At 36.5% G+C, this 22,113-nt stretch overlaps 1 protein-coding gene and 1 pseudogene across 5 annotated transcripts in view; one reads left to right on the forward strand and one right to left on the reverse strand.

Moving 5' to 3' along the window:
* The window catches only part of VPS13B (vacuolar protein sorting 13 homolog B), an 868,795-nt gene that overhangs the window by 322,057 nt on the left and 524,625 nt on the right, over positions 1–22,113 (forward strand). The gene's annotated exons all lie outside the window — the stretch shown is intronic.
* On the reverse strand, positions 1,854–8,734 carry LOC103786641 (male-specific lethal 3 homolog; annotated as a pseudogene).

The following is a 22,113-nucleotide window of genomic DNA, read 5'->3' on the forward strand; positions in this document are numbered from 1 at the left end:
CAGAATATTTTTCTGTAAGGATATATTTATATTTCAAAATTTATATAATTATACTTACTGAGAAAATAAGATGTGACTTCTAAGAATTGACAGTTTTGACGGTATGTGATTCACATGTTAAAGCCTCTTCTGAGCACATTATATTTAATTTTAGCTTTTATTTTGCCTAACATATAAAAATGGATTCAATGTTATAGTTAATGAAAACAATGTCAGATTATTTTGTTACCTTATGTTGCTTATACATGGAAGCATTATTTTGAAATTCAGTGCCTCTCAATCGTTTATATGTTGCAGAATTTTGTTTTGAAGCTTAGACATTCTTATAATTTTTATTAATTAACAGTGGTTGTTACCATGATAAAATTTTAGTATCTTTGATTAATAATGAGTTCCATTACATACAGGAAGACATGTATTCTCCTACTCTATCTGTGGTAGATCAGTGATTATTTCTTTTTTATTATGAGGTATGTCAGACATACAAATAGAGAATAATATAATGAGTATCACAGATCAAAAAGAAAGTCAATTTTTAAATTTCCTCATGATGATCTTTCTCCTGTTTCACCATATCAGAGTTGGACACTATTCTAAAGTTAGAGATTATTATTCCTGTGCCTGTAAATACTTTTAGTATATATATATATGCACATATATATGTATCATTTTAAAAATATTTAAGTTTCATATTGTTTTGCATGTTTTGATTTGTTTGCTATTTGTATTCTTTTGAACATTTATTTAATATTAAGTTTGGAAGAGTTTTTGTATTAGGTCGTTCTTGCATTGCTATAAAGAAATACCCGAGACTGGGTAACTTATAAAGAATAGAGGTTTGATTGGCTCACAGTAGGCTGTACAGGAACATGATGCTGGCATCTGGTTGACTTCTAGGGAGGCCTCAGGAAGCTTAAAATCATGGGGGAAGGTGGAGGTGGAGTAGGAGAAAGAGAGAATGGAGGGGGAGTGCTACACACTTTTAAATGACCAGATCTCATGAGAACTCACTCATTATCATGAGGACAGTACACAGGGAGATGGCACTAATCCATTCATGAGAAATCCATCCCATGATCCAGTCACCTCCCACCAGGCCCCACCTCCAACACTGGAGATTACAGTTTGACATGAGATTTGATGGAGACACAGATCCAAACCACGTCAGTTTTTTTTTTCCAGTTTTTTTCAAACAAGACAGGCTTTATTTAGGTCACTAAAAGTAATGTTTTACAGAAAGGGAACCATAACATTGCACAACAAAGTATGCTGTAAAATCTCAAACAAGAAAGGCAGTGCTTTCTTTAGGTCACCAAAAATCATATTTCACTGTTAGAAGCAAATGTATAGCTGCATTTTTTCCCCCAATTCTCTCTATAATACTTTGAGACTACTTTGCGGTTTCCAAATATAAACTAAAATTTATTGGACAGAGTTGCTCAGTCTCATCAATAGAGTAAAAATAGCTTGCAAAAAATTTTTGTTTAATGCCAACAAATAACAAAACAATGTGGTTTCTGCTTACTAACTCCAACATCTAGTGAAATGGCCTAACCTATGTATACTTTCATGAACATTTCACTGTGAACACAGTTGCCCTTTTTTTCTGCCATCACAGATAGCCTCCTTAGTAGCAAGTATCTTGTCAGAGCACTTTTGGACACCCAGGAAGTAATTCCTAACAGAATAACTATAGTTATGTGGGCAACTGAAACAACAGGGCCCACCTCTGCCAGAGTCCCCACGTGGTGTTGCTTTTGTGCTCTGGGTAAATAAGACCCAGCACCTTGTTAGTTGGAACAGTTGGAACCCAGAGTGCAAAGCTAGATGGAGGAGTTGTTGTTACAGACCCTTTAATAAATTGCCGGGGGTTTCTAGGTGCTATAATATGCCTCATAGGCAGCAACATAAGCCAACTCTGGGAAGAAATCATCATGGTATATATTCTGCTAAAAACTTCAGAAAAGATCAAAGTGTTTCAATAAAGCCTTCAGATTCTTCTCAGACTAGGACATGTTTCCAAGGATTTCTGGAAGTTTTACCAAAAGTCACAGCAAATGTTGTGCCCCATAAATGTGAAGGGGGTGGAGGTGTCTGGTCACCTGGGTGGTAATTATCAGGCACAAGCTTCCACGAGAGGACCTCATTTATTTAATTAGTTCTTTTCCCTTCAAAGCCAGTAAATGCAGCACTTTCTTCCTTGCTAAGAGGCTGAGGAATAGTTGAAGATGATGCACAGGTGTTTTGTTCTCCAGGTTCAGGAGCAGCCTGGGGCGTGCTAGTAGATGTGGCCTGCTGCCGGCACTTGGACGAAGTGACGCCTGCTCTCAGCCAGCCTGTTGCAGTTGGTGGTGTGGCACGCGGACCGCCTCAGAGCCTGCACTGCTTCCGGCTTGGCTTTGTGCCTTTTGTGGGTGGCTGGTTCAGCTGTGGTTGTCTGACTCTCTGTGGACCGTGGTGTGGATGGATTCAACAAAGGTGGGCTGGGAGAGAGCTCCCCCTGGCTCATTTTATTGTCTGTGGTGCTTTCCGTAATTGAAAGAAAACACTTAGCTGAAGTCACCTTTTTATACTGAGCTTATTCCCATGGATAGATTATAACTGATGCGGTAGTGTAATCAAAGGTTATTCTTAACCCATCCACCATCTCCTTACAAAGGTCAGCATTCTTTTCTGCTGGGAATTATTATAATGCACCTTCATGTTGGTGTGCCGCATAGTGTGGTGGTGGCAAGGCCTCTCACTGGCTGAAAAAGCTGTGTTGATAGCAAAATGCTTCTCGTAGGACTCCAAAATCATTATGATGTTGGTCTGTCATGGAAGTCTCATTAACTGTTTCCTTCTGTTAATGTAGTAACGATCACCCTCAAGCTGCTTGTTCAGAACTTCGGGGATTTCTATAGTTACTATTCTTTCTTCCATTTCCCTTTCTGTTTACAGCTCCAGTTCTTGCACTTAAGTCTCTTCTTCAATAACACTTCCTTCACTTATTTTTCATCCTTGTCTTCACTACTGTTGGAGAACTGCTTATTGAATTTTCAGCATTTTCATCTTTGTCTTCAACTGGGGGGCTTTTTTAGACAGATTTGATGCCAGACAGCCTGCAGCACTTCCTTCTTCCTGTGCTTCTCAGGTGAGCTGCAGTTTTTCTTGCCAATTCATGCTGTCATCCTTGATTTGCACCTGTATTACAGTGTACGTGATCTTTGGCTGCCCATCTATCACAGCTTCCGTTCCAACTATTAAAATGTATTAGATATTCTGGGATCTTTCTGCCTTTTTTGTCTTTCCCACCAATAACATCAGCAATCTGGGTCAAACCCCCAGGCGTCCCACCAGAGCCCACGTGGCACTGGGCTGCACAGGAGGAAAGAAGATTTAACGCAAAATAGAGACCATAGTCAAGAGGCCTCCTCCACTAGCTGCAAGGCCAAACTGCAGCCTGGCCTGGACAGCGCAGACACAAGGCTCCCGACTGGGGCTGGGAGAGTTTTCCATTTTGAGTTCTATAATTCTTAATTTAGGCACTTAATTGCTATGTAGTAATTCCAGTTTTATGAATACAATGTACTGCAATTATTTTTATTGCTGATGATTTATTTTTAGAATTTGGTAAAACAATTTTAGATTGTATACTCTTTATTATTTAAAAAATTACTATTTTTAATTGACAAATCATAATTGTATACATATATGGGGCACAGCGTGATGTCTTGATATTTGTATACAATGTGGCATGATTAAATCAAGACAATTAACATATCTGTCATGTCGTTTACCTATCCTTTTTCATGGTGAGACATTTGAAATTTACTCTCTTCATTATTTTGAAATACATACTACATTATTAATTGACTTCAGTCACTTTATTGTACAATAGATCTCAACACTTATGCCTCCTCTCTGTCTGAAGCTTTGTACTCTTTGTTCAAGAATTTCCATTCCCTCTCTTCACATCTTTCTAGCCTCTGGTAACCATCATTCTGTGCTACTTCTACAAGTTCAACTTTTTTAGATTTCACATACATGTGAGATCATATGGTGTATCTTTCTGTGCCTCGCTTATTTCACTTAGTATAATGTCCTCCAGGTTCATCTATGTTGTTGCAAAATGACAAACTTTTATTTACTTTTTAAGGCTGAATAGTAGTCTATTGTGTATATATACTGCATTAAAAAAATCAGTTTATCCGTTGATAGCCAGTTAGGCTGATACCATATCTTGTCTATTGTGAATAGTGCTGCAGTGAACATGGCAGTGCAGATATCCCTTTGATATATTTATTTCAGTTCCTTTGCTTATATACCCAGAAGTGGGATTACTGAGCCATATGGTAATCTTATTTTTAGTTTTTTGAGGAACCTCCATACCGTTTTCCATAATGGCTGTATTAATTTACATCTCTAGCAACTATGTACAAGATTTCCCTTTTCTCTGAATCCTCACTAATACCTGTCATCTTTCATCTTTTTGATAAAAGCCTTTCTAATGGGTATTAGGTGACTTCTCATTGTGGTTTTAGTTTGCATTTCCCTATTGATTAGTGATGCTGAGCATTTTTTTCATGTACCTGTTTGCCTTTTGTAGGTCTTCTTTTGAGAGACACAAATGGCAAATGTTCAGGTTTATTGCCCATTTTTCTTTCTTTTTTTTTTTTTGAGACGGGAGTCTCGCTCTGTCGCCAGGCTGGAGTGCAGTGGCACAATCTCGGCTCACTGCAACCTCCGCCTCCCAGGTTCAAGTGATTTTCCTGCCTCAGCCTCCTGAGTAGCTGGCACTACAGGCATGCACCACCATGCCCAGCTAATTTTTGTATTTTTAGTAGAGACAGGGTTTCACCATGTTGGCCAGGATGGTCTCAATCTCTTGACCTCATGATCCACCCACCTCGGCCTCCCAAAGTGCTAGGATTACAGGTGAGCCACTGCTCCCGGCTGATTGCCCATTTTTCAATTAGGTTGTTTTCTTGTTATTGGGTTGAGTTTTTTATATATTACCCCTTATCAGATATATGCTTTGCAAATATTTTTTTCCATTTTGTGGGTTTGCTTCACTTTGTTAATTGCTTCCTTTGCTGTGCTTTTTAGTTCGATGCCATGCATTTGTCTATTTTTGTGGTTATTATTGCCTGTGCTTTAAGTTGCAGAATGCAAAATCAACGTACAAAATTAGTAGCATTTCTGTACACTAATAACAAACTATCCGAAAAGGAAATTAAGAAAGCAATTCAATTTACAATAGCAACAACAACAGCAACAACAACAAAAGTAGGTATAAATTAAACCCAGGCAATGAAATGTTTTTTCAATCATTTAAAATTGTAAAACCATTCTGAAGACTATAAAACACTGATGAAAGAAATGGAAGAAAACATAGGTTAATATAAAGATATCCTGTATTTATGGATTGAAAGAATCAATATTATGAAAACATGTGTACTATCCAAAACGATTTACAGATTAGTGCAATCCCTATCAGAAGTCCAGTGTTGTTTTTCACAGAAATAGAAAAAACAATTCTTATAAACCCACAAAAGACCTCAAATAGCCAAAACGGTCTTGACCAAAAAGAACAAAATGACGATATCCAACTCTCTGATTTCAAAACATATAAAGCTATTGTTATCAAAACAGGATGATACTGGTATAAAAACAAATACATTGATCAATGGAACAAGTTAGAAGGCCTGGAAACAAACCCACTCATTTATAGTCAATTGATTTTCAGCAGAGATGGCAAAAATGCATAATGAGGAAAGGATAGTCTCTTCATTAAATGTTGGAAAAACTGGCTGTGCACATGCACAAAAATGGAATTGGATCCTTATCTCAAACCATATACAAAAATCAAGTCAAAAATGGATTAAAGACATATAAAACCTGAAACTGTAGAACTACTAGGAGAAAACATAGGGGAAAGCTCCTCAATATTAGTCTAGACAAAGTATATTGTTTCCTTATTGATGTGTTTTCGAATTTCTCTTGGTCTATACTTAGGTTGAAATTGCTGAGTTATAGGGTAGGTATGTCTTTTACTTTATTGGATATTGCCAAATTACTCTAAAGTAGCAGTACCACATTATATTTCCTTTAGAAGAGCAAGAGACTTCTTGTTACTTCATATTATGTCTTCACCCATATTTGTATTGTGAGACTTATATGGATTTTTGCTGATCTGAATGCTAAGTCATTGCAGGTTTATTTTGCCCTTCCCTGGTTATTAGTGAATTTGAACTTTTTTTTCAGGTTACTCAGATGTTCCTCTTTTTTTTTCCAGTTAGTTTTTTTCTCCTCATTGGTTTGTACAATTTTTTATATTGCAGATTCTAATTCTTGGCAATTATATGTGTGGCTTGCTTTCCAATTTTTTATATAATGAGTTTTGATGCATGGGAAATTTCAGTATTAAAGTAGTCAGATTTATCTGTCTTTTCTTTTACGGTTTGTGTTTTGTGTGGCTTGTTGAAGAAATCCTTTTCTACCTTGAAATTTTAAAGATATTCTGCATGTTTTAAAAAATATTTTCAAGTTTTCCAAGTTTTCCTCTTTTCATTTAGGAATTGAGTCTTGCCCACCTCATTCTTTGGTGTTAGTTAGGGATCCATTTTTTTCCTCGTATGGATAGCTAGTTCTCCTTGTACAATTTCTTGAATAGTTTATCTTTTCTCCTTAACCTACAAAGCCATCATTGCTATAGTATGCAATGCTAGGTATGCAATACTATAGTATGCTAGGTATGCATTGCTCTGTTTCTGAGCTCTTTAGTCTGCTTCCTTTTCTTTTTCCTTATTTTTATACCGATGTCTTAATTACTGAAGTGTTATAGTTCTTGGTGTCTTCTAGAGCAAATCTGCCCACCTTAACCTTCTTTTTCAAAATCAGGGGCTGGCAAACTATTTCTATAAGGACCACATAGTAACTATTTTAGGCTTTGTAGGCCATACAGCCTTTATTGCAACTGCTGAATTCTGTCATTGTAGTGCAACACCAACCATGGGCTATATAAAGGAATGAGTTTGGTGGTATTTTGTGTAACTTTCACATATACACATTATTATATATTTTTTCTTTTTTTCAATTATTTAAAATTGTAAAACCATTGTTTGTAAGCCATATAAAACAGTGAGTAGAACTTTGACTTTGACTTAAAATTGTCTGTGCTATTTTTTTATGCCCCTTTTCTTATATACACTTTTTGTGAAGTTAAGCTTCTTATTTTCCCTACATGAGCAAAAGGTTATTTAAAATTCTTCAGTCACCAGTGAAATAATGAGGCAGGAGAAAAAGTTCTTTAGGTGGTAGTCTTGTCATCAAAAATAAATACAGTTGCATGGAGCTGCTCAAGATCTGAATCAAACTGAAAACCGGAAGGCAAGGGGCTGAAAATTAAGAACCCCTCCAACCATGAGTTATTCTTCAGGTCAAGGGAGGCGAGGGCAGGGAGAAGTGTCTAGCCATACCATCTTAGAGCAGAAGGCCATAGCTGGATCAGATCCAATTCTCATGACACACACAAGGAACTACACTTGTGGCACCTGAGCTGGATTCAGATAGCAGAGTGGGCAGGCAGGTGGGCAGGCAGAGCAGTGGTTGGATGAGCTTAGAGCTCAGTACTATAGCTCCATCATTCTGTTCAGAGCACTGCCAACATGGAACCATTGAATCAGGGTCTTGTAGAAGTTCGTGGTTCAGGAGGATGGTTTCCTGAATCCTCTTGGAGTTCTTGATGATACATTTGAGGGGCTTGACAGGGCAAAGCCTTTCCAGCCTTGGATGATGAGATTACACGCAGGGTAGATCTTATAGTTTGTCATGTCAGTAAAGGTAAGGGACAGCAGGTTGGCTTCTTGAAGCTAGTTTCCTGGATCCTGGTAAAGCTCTTGATGATGATGCCCTGTCTCCCAAGGTGGCAGGGTTCTAGTGCTATATGCTCCCAGCTTGCCATGGCTCTCATCTGTGATAACCATCCATCTGATGGCATGTTTCTTACAGTAGTGGGCCTTCTCCTGGTGACAACATTACCTAAGGAGTTGGCATTTATTGTTTTCAGTGTTTATGGCACCAATAAGCAGGTTATTGGAGATGTTGTACTGGTGTCTCAATAACTTGAACCATATGCCAATATTCAAAATGTAGTGAGTGGTATGCTTCCTTTTCACTTTTGTAAGGATATGTGAATCTGTATGTCATCCAGGTCTTTGCCGTCCCACTTGTCAAAAGGCTCCAGGAGCTGTAGGCACTTGTTGGGTGTGCTCATATCCACCCTCTGCCTACTGATATCCTTGTGGTAGGGGTGCTGGTAGTTGTCCTTCCTGGAGTCAACTCTGCTTAGGGAAGCTCATCTGCATCTGGAGCCTCCAATTTGTACTTCTTCCCATACATGGTTGTCAGGAAGTAAATCTCTTGGTTGAAGTTGATGGTGACAGAAATGGCCAGGGCTTGAGGATCTCTAGGGACATGATGAAGGCTTGGGCCTCAGGTTTGCTTTATTGTGGCCTGTCAAGTTCCTCTTGTAGGAGGTGAAGATTGCATTTTTCTCCATCTTTATTATGTCCTACCTGTTCCACTGGCCAATGCAGGGGCCACAGACAGTGGCCAGGACAATGCCTGCCATATCGTATGGGATCTGTGAATAACTCTTATGCTCAATATTAGTGTAGATCTGCTTAGATCCCAGTGCTGTGGTGAACTGTGACTTGCACTTGAGCCCATGAGCTAGCACTTGCTTGGCCATAGCTGTTGAGCACCTGATGTCCTCATAGCTTGAGTTGGTACAGCTGTTGATCAGACCCACTTTGATGTCCAAAGGCCATCCCTCCTTCTCCACCACAGTACCTACTTCTTCCACAGTGTGGGCTAGGTCGGGGTAAAGGGCTTATTTACATGGGGCTTCAGCTTGTTGAGGTTAATTTTTACCTGTCATTTATAATGGCAATCAGGGTCAGGTACCAAGTGATCCTTGCTTTTATCTTGGATTGGCATTGTCTCCTTAGCCTGTCTTACCCAGTTATTGCTTTATTCTGTGGTTCTAAGAGAACACTGAGGGCCCCAATTTCTACACCCGTGTTCAGATTATCATCAGGCCAATGTATGAGATGGGCTGTATGCTACGCTGCTGGTACTCCACAGTACGCGTGTGCCACCTTCAGGATCACATCTGTGGATCAGATCTAGCTTGAGATTGTGCCTGTCAGCTTCACACCATTCATCTTGTGGCACTTCAACTCCTAAATAATTTCAATCCTGCCGTCCACTGCATCAGCCTCCCCAGCTCCAGTGTATATGCTCTGCAAGCCACCACTATTGAGGTGTGGGAGTAGTGGAATAAGAAGAATCCTGGGGTATATGTAGCTTTCAAGAATGATCTGGTGATTGATTCTATGTCCATCTTCTAAAAGCCCACACTGTAGTTCACATCTGCAGTTGCTAGGAAATTATACTTTCTGATTTATGTCCTTGGCCTGGCACAGACCTTTCTTTTCCCTGAGCTGAGCCTTGTCTGGTGATCACAGTGGATGGTGGATGATATGGCCATTTGGCCACCTCTCTGCTTATGAACTGCACTGTGGCCATACGGTCCATAGTATCCTGAATGCCTATGCAGGTACATCTTACTCTGTTCAGTTGCCTGGGGTCATCTAGGTATCCATACATGATCTCCAAGAGGATCAGAGCCTGGTTCAATCATTTGTTAACACTGTTAATTTTCTTTTCTAGGAGGTCATAGTGGATATACTTGTTGACTCCAGTTAGCTCATGGTCACCTTGGCCTTTTGGCACAGGACTGATGCCACATGATATTTCTGCACACTGGAGGGCTTTCTGCAACAGGGTTACTAATAGAGTATGCCTGCCATAAGAGTTCTCTATTTCGTACAAAAATCAATTTTATGGCCTATGTTTTTAAGTTGCTAACAAAATAAACTCGCTTTCTAGCCCATATTTAGCACATTGCATTTGTGATTATAGATGAAATCAAGATTGTTAAATAAAGCAGTCATGAAAATAAACTTTTCAGATGACATGCACAAGTTATTTGTTTTACCTCTGCAGTGCTAAACATCATGGACATAAATTAGATGATGTTAGTTTCCCTGTGGAACCATTTAAAACAACTATCTATTCTAAAAGTCAAATATGGTGATTTTGATCAGAGGATTAGTGTTGACATTAACATTTTAAAGTTTGCTTTAAATGATATAAGATTGGTCATATCATTTTATCTTCATGGAATAATAAAGTACAATCATTACTTATAAGGAGGAACTACCTAACAAATGCCTTTATTTTTCAGTAATTTATAGTGTTTTGTTCTTAAGTATAAATCACTTGTTTCCTCCCATAATTTTAATGATACAATGTTAATATATAGTTAAAATAATTTATTTTTTTTAAACGCACATGAAATTGAATTGGAGGAGTTTTTTTGTAGCATGAAAACATGCTGCCAATTGCCCACTTTGAATATTATTCTGAGAAAATTTATAACACTTCAAGTATGTCAGTTTTTCGTACTTGAAATGGATTACTTCATGACTCACTAAAAGAATAGAAATATATTTTTAAAGGATATGAGATATTTTTTATATTTGAAAATAGCATGCTTTTTCTTTCTTTTACTACTCAGACTAATAGTTTCTTATTGGAGGTACAACTTAAGATCCCCCACAAATGTACCAAAAACTAAATCTAGAATCCATAATGGAGAAAATCACATTTAGCACAGTATGTATTTTATGATTAGACTTGCCAGGTAAAAATACATGATGCCTGGTTAAATTTGAGTTTTAGATAAACAACAAATAATGTTTGGGACACGCTTTTATTGTTAATCTGAAATTTGAATGTAGCTGATCATCTTGTATTTTTATTTGCTAAATCTGGCAACCCTAATTATGATTCAGTGTTTAAAAATATATAATTATAGGTACATACTTTTCTATAATCGTTGAAAAAAAGTCTTCGAGAATATGCAGCAGAATATTAATGGTGGCTGTTTCTGGTGGTTAGAGGGGAGGTAGGAAGATTTTAAATACTTTGTATTCTGTACATGGTGTTAATTTATTTCAGTATATACGTATTTTTTATACTTAAGTCACTTGTTTTCGGTGGAGTGGCAAAGATACAGTGGATGGCAGAAATATATAGAAATATCTGATACTTAACCATCATAGAGCATATGAGTGGGAAGGACAAGAAATCACACATATAAAATTGCGATTGCAGTAAACATCACAGAAGAGAGATACATCAGTGTTATGAGATTATACAGTCAGAGGTTCTGTTGGTTTGGAAGATCACAGAAAACTTTCTTCAATAAGTGAAGTTTGAGATTAGATATGAAGGAATTCGTGTAGGCATTAACTTGGTCAAGATGATGGCTTTTCAAACAGAAGGAAGGGGGAGAAATTTGGTGAGTAGGAGGAAGTAAAGGAGGGGAGAGAGCTCCAGAGAAAGTAGTGCAAGATAATGCTGTATTGAAACAGTGGCCACAATCTGTGGAGACTTGTGTTCCGTGTAAGGTTTCAGGTTTTCATCTTTAAAGCAATGGTAAGCCATTGAAAGGGGCAATACTGGTATTAACAGGATCAGAATGTGTTTTGCAAAGATCATTTTGGTTGCAGTGTGGAGAACTGGTATGATGAGTAAATGTATGCATGAGAGTGAGTGTTGCTTGACCAGTAAAGAGAATATTGTAGCAGTTCTTATGAGAGAGAAATAGGAGTTTGATCTTAGTAGGGAGGTTTGATGATAATTTAGGAGGTAAAATTTTCAGGATTTAGTGATGCTGTTGATATGTGGCAGTCACCAAGTGAGAAGTATTAAAGTTAACATGGGTTTCTGATTTGCACAAAGATGCAATGAAAAATAATATAGCCAATAAAAAATTTAAAATAATTACATAGATAAATAGGTTAGCAACTAAAATAAATCACTTGGATAGGATTTGTAAAGTGAAACTGTGTGATGGCAGGAGGTAAATGAATCAGGAGATTGTAATATGAATATGCAATATGTAATTATAATATGTATATATGATATGCAATATGAATTATATATGATATGAATTATATGTATATGTAATATGTAAAATGAATTATAATATGTAGTATGAATCAGGAGATTGTAATATGTAATATTTTGAGTTACCTTGAAATTAATTTTAGTTATTTAGTACTGTTCATATTCAAATAGATATCATTTTAAATTATAAAATTATTTCAGTATTTTTAGAATAAAAGAAACACAGTAATGTTAAACAAAAAATAAGAAGTGCAGATTTTCTTCTTAACTTTTCCCAGGGAGACTTCCCCTACCTTTTATAATTTATTTTATTGGAGAAATAGATTTTTGAATTGAAAATGCTATTCTGAAATAAGGCCATTTGCCAACAAATCAGTACCTAAATGTATCTTTTCTCTTAATTATGTTTATTTTACAGCGTTTGTTGCCTTATGTCAGGTTTCTCTGTCTCTAGTTAATCAATCCCTTTCATGTATCTATCTTTTCCTACACAGATTCGGATTAGATAATTCCTATGCTTCAAAACCTTTTATGGTTCTGAAAAGGAAAGTTTAAACTTAAAGTTAACTCCAACTGTCACCTTCTTGACCAGTTTATATTATGTTCATTTCTTTTCTCCTTCGTCGAGAGAGAGAGAGTGTGTGTGTGTGTGTGTATGTGTGTGTGTTTATTTTCATTTCTTGGTATCTTCGAATGTGTTCACCTTTCTTTCTGGAATCCCTTTTTAGTCTGGAAAATACTGGCTGAGCTTTCTTGACACAGATCAAACATTACCTCTCTCAAAATGTGGTCACCACCTGGGAGACTTAGGAATTTTTGCATAGTGTTTCATTTATACTTATTCTATTATTTTATTATATAATAAATTACTAGTATCAGATGTAGTATAAATAACAAATATACATCTTACTTATACTACATGATATCATGTGTACTTGTTTAACTATTTCCATTAAATGTGAGTTTTAAGGAAAGCTGACATATGATAGTTGTTCAGTAAACCTTTGTTATGAGTTCTGTTATGATGGAGATGTTTTGCTGTTGTCTGTGGATGGTAGATAAATGGACGAATAAATTATCAAATATCTTAATATCCAGAAGGGAAAAGAGACATATATGTTATTAATAAATCAGTATGGTAGTATTATGAGGGATGAAAGTACTCTTGGGAGTCTGGAAGAGAGAATTCTCAGTTCATCTTCATAAAGGTGCTTGGCTGATGTTAACCTCCTTTAGAATAAAGCTGTAACTGCTTAGGCTTGTGTTATATTAAATGGATCATTTTTCTTGCCCTTCTCCTGTGGAATCATAGCATTCCAACATTTATAGAGGAAATAGAGTGGAAGCTACCGAAATGGGTCCACCTTCATAATTTAAAACTTCTAATTTCAAAGTTATACCAGTAATAGGCAGTCCTCCCCTTGAGTGATTTTGTTTCCAATAATTTCTAATGTATAGAGCCCTATTAACTCCTATTACTGGTAGCAGGCAGGCATTACACAAGTGAAATGACCTCATCCAGTTTCTTTTCTGAAGAGTTCCATCACTTTGTTCCTAGTCTGTTTTTTTCTGCAGCCATCTTACACAGCATGGTGATCTCTTATGTCATAAATAGTCCCATAGAGATTATTACAAGAAATGAGGGGTAATAAGAATAAAGTTGAGTTTTAAAAGATGAAAGAAAAATGTATATGACCAGGAAAACTTGAGCTTTGACTAACAAGTAAAAGAAAATACCTGGCTGGGTGCGGTGGCTCACGCCTGTAATCCCAGCACTGAGGTGGGCAGATCGCTTGAGGTCAGGAGTTCGAGACCAGCCTGGCCAACATGGTGAAACCCTGTCTCTATTAAAAATACAAAAATTAGCCGGACATGGTAGCGGGCGCCTCTAATCCTAGACATTCAAGAGGCTGAGGCCATAGAATCACTTGAACCTGGGAGGCGGAGGTTGCTGTGAGCCAGGATCGTGCCATTGCACTCCAGCCTGGGCAACAAGAGCAGAACTCCATCTCAAAAAAAAAAAACAAACAAACAAACAGTTTTTTTTGGAATGTCTTTTCCAAAAGGCAAATTGTAAAAATTGTATGCAATAATAGCATAGTTTGATTAAATGCTTTTTCTTCCAGACTTTAAGTTCTAATGGATTTACTTAAAAACAAACAAAAAACTTATTATTATTATTATTTTTTGGAGACAGAGTCTCGCTCCAGACCCAGGCTGGAGTGCAGTGTCACAATCTTGGCTCACTGCAACCTCCGCCTCCTAGATTCAAGCAATTCTTGTGCTTCATCCTCCCAAATAGCTGGGATTAGAGGCATGTTCCACCATGCCTGGCTAATTTTTTCATATTTTTAATAGAAACAAGGTTCTACCATGTTGGCCAGGCTGTTTTTGAACTCCTGATCTCAAGTGATCCACCCACCTTGGCCTCCCAAAGTGCTGGGATTACCAGTGTGAGCCACCACGCCCGACCACACTTATGTTCTTGATAGTCAACCATGTATCAGTCCTTGGAAAAAACTGATAAAAGAAAAGCAGATGTAGTGACTGTATTCTGAGGAAAATTGCATGACTGAAACTTATGTGGTGAAACATTTAACCACGTAGAGTTAGAAGAAACCTCAGTATTCTAATCCTTTGACATTGTGGAGCAGTGTGTTGTAAAGGATTAAGGGATTATTAATTTCAGGACAAATAAAAATCGGCTCATCAATTTTGAAGGCACACCTTACATGTAAATTGAAGTGCTTATTTGAGGAGATACATTCTTACTAGAGCAGACAGACTTCTTTCAAAAAAAAAAAAACAACAACAGAATACCCAGCACTTGTTTGCTTATGTTATCACTTATTAAGAAAAAATAGCACTAGATGCATTCCTGGATCTGCTTATTGTCATTCCATTTATTTGACCTTAAGTTTTGCCAAAATTCTGTTTTCCCCCCAAAGTGACTGAACATATTTCCAAAGAAGTCTTAGATTTCATATCCTTGATGAAGGCTCTTTACTGACTTGTAGAAGTAAAAACTATTATGAAAAATAAAAACTTCGAAGACTACACTGTATTATTACATAATATTGTCTATGATTTTATGTAATTGTGTTTTGCATTCTATAAAGCTTTATGGTATATAAATGTGTCATTTATAATTAAATGTGGTTGAATTGATTTCCAAAATTATCAGATCCATGATTAACAAAATAACTTGTTGTATTACCCTTCTTGTTATAAGAAAAGGGGATTTAAGTCTTATTTCCTGATTTTGTAACATGTTATAACTACAAATAATCCTTGTTTAGGGTAATAAAAATAGAAACATTTGCTTTCTGAGACTTGGATAGTATTTGGAAATATTTGGTTCAAGTTGGGAAGTGATTTTTCACTCTTAATAGTTGAAAATTTACAACTTGTAGGGAAAATCGTTGTGAGCATTCTACTGTAGCCCCCTCCCCCTGCCTTTTTTTTTTTTTTTTTTTTTTTTTTTTGGTATTTCAAAGTCTGTGCTTTCTAAACAATAAAGAACAAATATCCCAGGATACAAAGAAATGGGAAACTTAAACTAAAATTTGCTGTTTCATCAGATTCCTGAGAGTGGTTTTAATTTTCTATAGATGTCTTTAGTATGTTCATGTGCCTGGAATTTATATAACTTTATTTGTTCTAAAACTGCATAAAATTTTTTTACATTTAGAAAGCATGTCAAAATTGGATTTTTAAATGGAAATATCCTATTATGGTTCTGTTTAGAATTTTCTTATATATAGGACAAACTATATTATTTTAGAAATTCATTCTGGTTATTTATGGAGATGTCTTTTTAGCTGCCTCTATTCAGAATTCAAAGTTATTAAAATACCAAGAATATTTAGAATATTTAGTGAGGCCAAGGCTCAATAGTGTTTTATTTTGTATTTAAAAAATTTCTTTGTCTTGCTGTATTGCCTAGGCTGGTCTTGAACTCCTTGGCTCAAGCGATCCTCTCACCTTAGCCTCCCAAAGTCCTAGGATTATAGGAGCCACATGCAAGGCCCCAGCAGTCTTTTGAGACAAAAAATCCAGCTCTGATTCGAGCAACACTCAGAGTGGATTTTTAGCCTAGGGAGAGAAAAATAAATTATATAAAAAACAGACAAACAAAAAACCTAGTCATGGGAGAAAGGGAGTTGGAGAGTAAGCTTTGGAAGAGTACTATCTATAATTCTGTTAGAACAGACCTTCTGAAAGGGGGCAAGGAGTTTTAACTCCATTGCCATTATTTGTTGGGGAATATAATTTCCCTCAGGCATTTAGGGCAAGGAAAAGGTTAAGAACTGCTGTACCACTTAAGTTCTAATAATCTAAGCTTACTCTGTTAACATTCTATCTCACTTGGAGTGATTTTTCCCCTTTAATGTAAATCAGCTTACGCCATTCCCCTATTAAAGCCCCCTCTTTTCATATTGTGAATTAAAAATTCCAACTGCTTTTCTTAACTTAAAAATCCCCTACCGGCTGGGCGTGGTGGCTCACACCTATAATCCCAGCACTTTGGGAGGCCGAGGCGGGTAGATCATGAGGTCAAGAGATCGAGACCATCCTGGCCAACATGGTGAAACCCCGTCTCTACTGAAAATACACAAATGAGCTAGGCCTGGTGGCACGTGCCTGTAATCCCAGCTACTCAGGAGGCTGAGGCAGGAGAATCACTTGAACCTGGGAGGCGGAGGTTGCAGTGAGCCTAGATAGCGCCACTGCACTCCAGCCTGGAGACAGAGTGAGACTCCATCTCAAAAAGAAACCAACCAACCAACAAAAAACCCTACCTACCTCTCTAAATGAATCTATGACTCTGCCCTTTCCTTCATACCAAGTATGTTCCTATTTAGGGCTGTTGTTCTAGCTGTGCCTTTTGTTTTGCTTGGTTGTCTTACTGTTTTGTACTTGACTGGTCGTATGTCAGCTCACATATCAGTTTCATAGGCATTTGTGACCACTCAATATTAATATGTCATCCAGTTGTTCTCTTTTCTATTACTTATAATTATTATAATTATACTTGTCACAATCTGATGTTTTCTTGTGTGTTTGCTTCTTTGTTTTATTTCTCTATTAACTACTATATTGTTAGTGCTTGGCATAGAGTTGGTGCCTAAGAAATATTTGTTGGATGGATGAGTGAATGAAGCACTGCCCTAGGTTAGGGGTGCTACCCACGTCATATCATTGTATCTGGTGCAGGTAATATTATCCACAATTTTCAGAAACTAATTGCTTATATTATAATTTTTATTGGGGTGAAAATAGAGGCCTAATATTAACACTGAAAAAGAATTTTCAGGTCGAAGACTGGAAAACTGATTTAAGTCTCAGCACTTTTACTTGTAATTTAGACTGTCACTATACCTTTGTGACTATGTTTCTTTTTCTATAAAATAATATCTCAAAGAGTTCTGAGATTTAAATGAAATGGTGTATTTAGGAGTTTTTCATAAAGCACTAAATAAATTATTTTACATTCTCTCTTACCACCCTAAAAAAGAAGTAAAATACTTAAAAACAAGCATCTTGGGCAAGGCGCAGGGGCTCACACCTGTAACGTCAGCACTTTGGGAGGCCCAGGCAGGGGGATTGCTGGAGACCAGGAATTCAAGACCAGCCTGGACAACCTGGTGAGACCCTGTCTCTACAAAATTTTTAAAAATTAGCTGGGCATGGTGACACATGCCTGTGCTCCCACCTACTGGGAGGCTGTGCTGAGAGGATCTCTTGAGCCCAGGAGATCAAGGCTGCAGTGAACTGTATTCAGGCCACTGCACTGCAGCCTCAGGGACAGAGTGACACCCTGTCTCAATCAAACAAACAAACAAGTATCTTTACCATTTTTTTTTGATAAAGTAATTTTAAAAGGTGAGCTTTACTTTTATATTATAATTTTACTACATGTACTATCCAACGATGGAAGTTAAAATTAATTACTTTGGAGAATCTCTAGTATTATTGAATATTTTATGAATTGCAAACTTATAGACTTAATACTTTCTTCAACCTTTTCTGTATTAGCTTTTTCATTTCTGTTTTACTTCCTTTCCTATGTCATAATCATCCAATTTCCTTTGTATTTATCCTTTATCTATTTTGAAATCTATTTTTTTTGCTTTCTGAAATATTTATTATAGAAAATGTAATTAATTTACTAGAAACATAGATATATTTATTCACCTCTAGGCTTTGAAAACCCTGGAAGAATAAAGCTAATTCAACTTTTCTACGTTAATTTCTTCTATGTGAAAACACTACATTCAATCTAATTGATCAACTCCTAAGCACAATTTTCCTTTTCTGCATCTGTATTTTCATGCAAATATTATTAAACTGATCAGAATGCCCTTTCTTCCTCTACCTCACCTATTCAGACCTCTATCTCCAGAAAGATTCAGTTCGTCTCCTTTTTCACTGACTTTCCCAGCCTGCTGTATCTGAAGTGGTTGCTTATGTTTTTTATACCATGTCAGGTATTATTTGTAATTAATCATATTTTACCCTTTTTAATATCTTATTTTTTTCATTAACCATTGGTAACTAGTCATTTTACTTTTTCTATTTTATTTTGTGGTTTCTGTCACTATATGTTTCAGATTAACAAACTGTTATGTTTCTAATAGATCTCAAGCTCTTTTAGGTCTCTTTTCATAGCATCTGTCCCAGCATTTTTATTCATTTTGTGTGCCTAATAAAGTTTTTTTGGTTTGTTTTTACTCCCCATTAAACAGCCATTTATTTTATTCCAGAAGGAAATAATTGTGTATTTTGTGAGTGACAATGTTGTGATGTGTTCAGTGGTATACTTCTTGTGGCCACATTACTTAGATTTGATCCCCCATTTTAGTACTTAATAGCTGTAGGGTCTTAGTAAAGTCATTCGGCCTCTCTGTGTCTCCGTTTTCTCATCTGTAATAAGAAGATCTTTTAGGGTTGCTGTGTGGATTAAATGAGACAGTAAATGTAAAATGCTTAACACTTTGTTGTCAATTAAGTACTAACAATCTTCATCAACATTAGTTAAATTATTTTATGGCATAACGGAAAGAGGCGCAGAAGTCAGATAGACTGTACTGCTTATGTGACCATGGGCAACTTTCTTTGCTTTTCTAAAACCCAGTTTCTTCATTGGTAAAATGGGGATGGTTTATTTTGAGGATTAAATAACACACACACACACACACACACACACACACCACACACTTAATATATGTGCCCAGTGACAATTCTCTTTTTGCATTTGTATTGCTGCTGTTTTTCTGAAGCCAGACCGCTGCTCCTCTGCGTCCATCCCTCATGTCTGTCTGACTGATTAAAAGCGTCTTAAGGAAGTTTTGACTGCAGCAGTTGGTTTGGTGCCTTCAGAAGATGAATTGTGAGGAAACTCCATGTTTTTCTAAGAGTCCATTACATTCAGAAGATGAGAACTGAATAAAAATGTTAATCTGAGGAACAGATTTTGGGCAGTATCAGTGTGGGTTTCATAATACTGGACTGTTTAATTATAATTTGTACCAGTGTCCCACTATTCATTGGTAAAGGAGTCTTGATTTGTGCTTAATAATAATATATTCATTGAGTGTAAATTAGTGATTTCATCTGACAGTAGTGTAAAGATAGTTGCTTATAGAGTTATTTTCTTTACACGTAAAATACTGTAACCATATGAGAAGAATGTCAACACAAACCAAATATTTATTCGAAAAGATTATAAATTCAAAATATTTTCTATACCCAGTAGTCAAAAACCTTCAAAAATTGTTAATGTTTTGCTTTTTCTTTTGGACTAGAGATTGTTTCAGTTGGTATTCACTCTGAGGGGTGGAGAGTCTCACTTTAGGACACATCTGAAGAATAGCAGACAGTTATGAGAGGCTGTTAGCACCACCTTGTGGTGTCTGCTGTACCCTGCCTTTTACCTTTAGTGTCCTGCCATTATTATTATATAGATCTTGATAACCAGGGAAAGATAAGTAGGGAAGACCTCATTTTAACAATTATCTTTTGAAAGTACATGCAAATTTTGATGATTGGGTACTGATTACTATTGAATCCTTAATATTTCCGTAAGGTTTTACGTGTAAGATCTTGCCTATTATAATAATTGATTTAAGTGTTTCAGATTCTTAGGTATATATTAACAATATAGCTTTGCAAGTACAGAAATAATGTTTTAAGACTACTCTAGTAGATACAACTTTTTCTCTAAATTACATTATTATAAATAAGTCCTTTTTTCTTAAAATTATTTTAGAAATTAGTATTTAAGTGTGGTGTATTTGATGAATTTTTTCTTGTTTGCTGTCATAAAATGCAAAAAATGTAGTCCTTGCCAGTAACCTTAAAACACAATTTTAATGTTTTTTAACAGAATTTTATAGTCATAAAATAACATTGATTTTAGAAACAACATTTTTTATAACAGAGTATTTTCTTCCAAGATTCTATTTTAGAGTTTTGTACTTTGAACAGTTGGTTCCTTAATGTTATTGTCCATTAGCCTATTTTTAGATTTTTCTAATTTGGCTTGAAAGCAAAATGTGTCATTATATTCTGGATTGTGGGGTTTATGTAATTTCTAATAAATATTTCAATGTTCATGAAGAGAGATGAACATAAAGGCTAAGAATCGTAAGTAATGCAGATACCACAATGAAAGACATTTTGTATTTTAGACAACAAAGTGAAGTATATACTAGATATATGACATCTTTCATGTAATTAAAAAAGGTACAAATATCTTTAAAATAAATTTAAATTTCCAAAGTTTACTATATTAGTCCACCTTGTATATTTGTAATAAAATTAAACAACAGTTTAAATGTAGAGTTAAATAGAATTAGCTTAATTCAATACGTGGATTAACCACATAGTAATTATACATTGAGTAGTGTGCCCATTCTAAATGAAAAGTATGGCCTCTACATTAGAATCAGCGCACAACCAAAACCATGTGTATTACTATACTTCATTGCAAAGAAAACAGGATCTCGCTCTGTTGCCCAGGCTGGAGTGCAGTGATAAGATCTTGGCTCACTGCAGCCTCTGCCTCCTGGGTTCAAATAGCTCTCCTGTCTCAGCCTTCCAAGTAACTGGGACTACAGGCACGTGGCACCATGCCCAGCTAACTTTTGTATTTTTAGTAGAGATGGGGTTTCACCACATTGGCCAGGCTGGTCTCAAACTCCCAACCTCAAGTGATCTGCCCGCCTCGGCCTCCCAAATGCTGAGATTACAGGCATGAGTCACTGTGCCCAACCTGTTTTTTTTTTTTTTTCCTTATTTTTTTTCTTTCTTTCTTTCTTTCTTTTTGTTATGGAGTCTCACTCTGTCACCCAGGATGGAGTGCAGTGGCACGATCTCAGCTCACTGCAAGCTCCGCCTCCCGGGTTCATTCCATTCTCCTGCCTCAGCCTCCTGAGTAGCTGGGACTACAGGTGCCCACCACCTGCCCGGCTAATTTTTTTGTATTTTTAGTAGAGACGGGGTTTCACCATGTTAGCCAGTATGGTCTCGATCTCCTGACCTCGTGACCCGCCCGTCTCGGCCTCCTAAAGTGCTGGGATTACAGGCATGAGCCACCGCACCCGGCCATTTCTTTTCAAAACATTTTGTTATAAACTTGAAGATACAACAAAATACAGACTTCTTAATTTATGTAACGTTGTTATTTTATGATTATACTTTTTTCATGGACATATACCGGCTTGAGTATGATCTACTGGCAAGGGCAAAAGGTGGTGTAGCTAGTCTGTTACCTAAGAATTGTAGTGCCACTGACAGAAGTAAGGGAATTAACAATGGAAGATAATTATGATATGTAAGTTAAGTTCTTAGTCATTTTCAAGAGGTTTTCTTGGGTAGATTATATATTCTTTCCAGGGATATTGGTTTTGATTTCTATAAATAAAATATTTATTATTGCATCATTATTTACATCACTATAGGATATTATTGTCCTTTGAGAGAAATCATCACTCTCAATCCGTTCTTTTCTGTTCTCTTTTACCAGGCAGTACTGCTTATGCCCACAGGCTTTAGGGGAGACAACACTGGGATTGACTTGATATG

The sequence above is a fragment of the Pan paniscus genome, chromosome 7 (assembly GCF_029289425.2).
Source record: "Pan paniscus chromosome 7, NHGRI_mPanPan1-v2.0_pri, whole genome shotgun sequence".
Classification (NCBI taxonomy): Eukaryota; Metazoa; Chordata; class Mammalia; order Primates; family Hominidae; genus Pan; species Pan paniscus.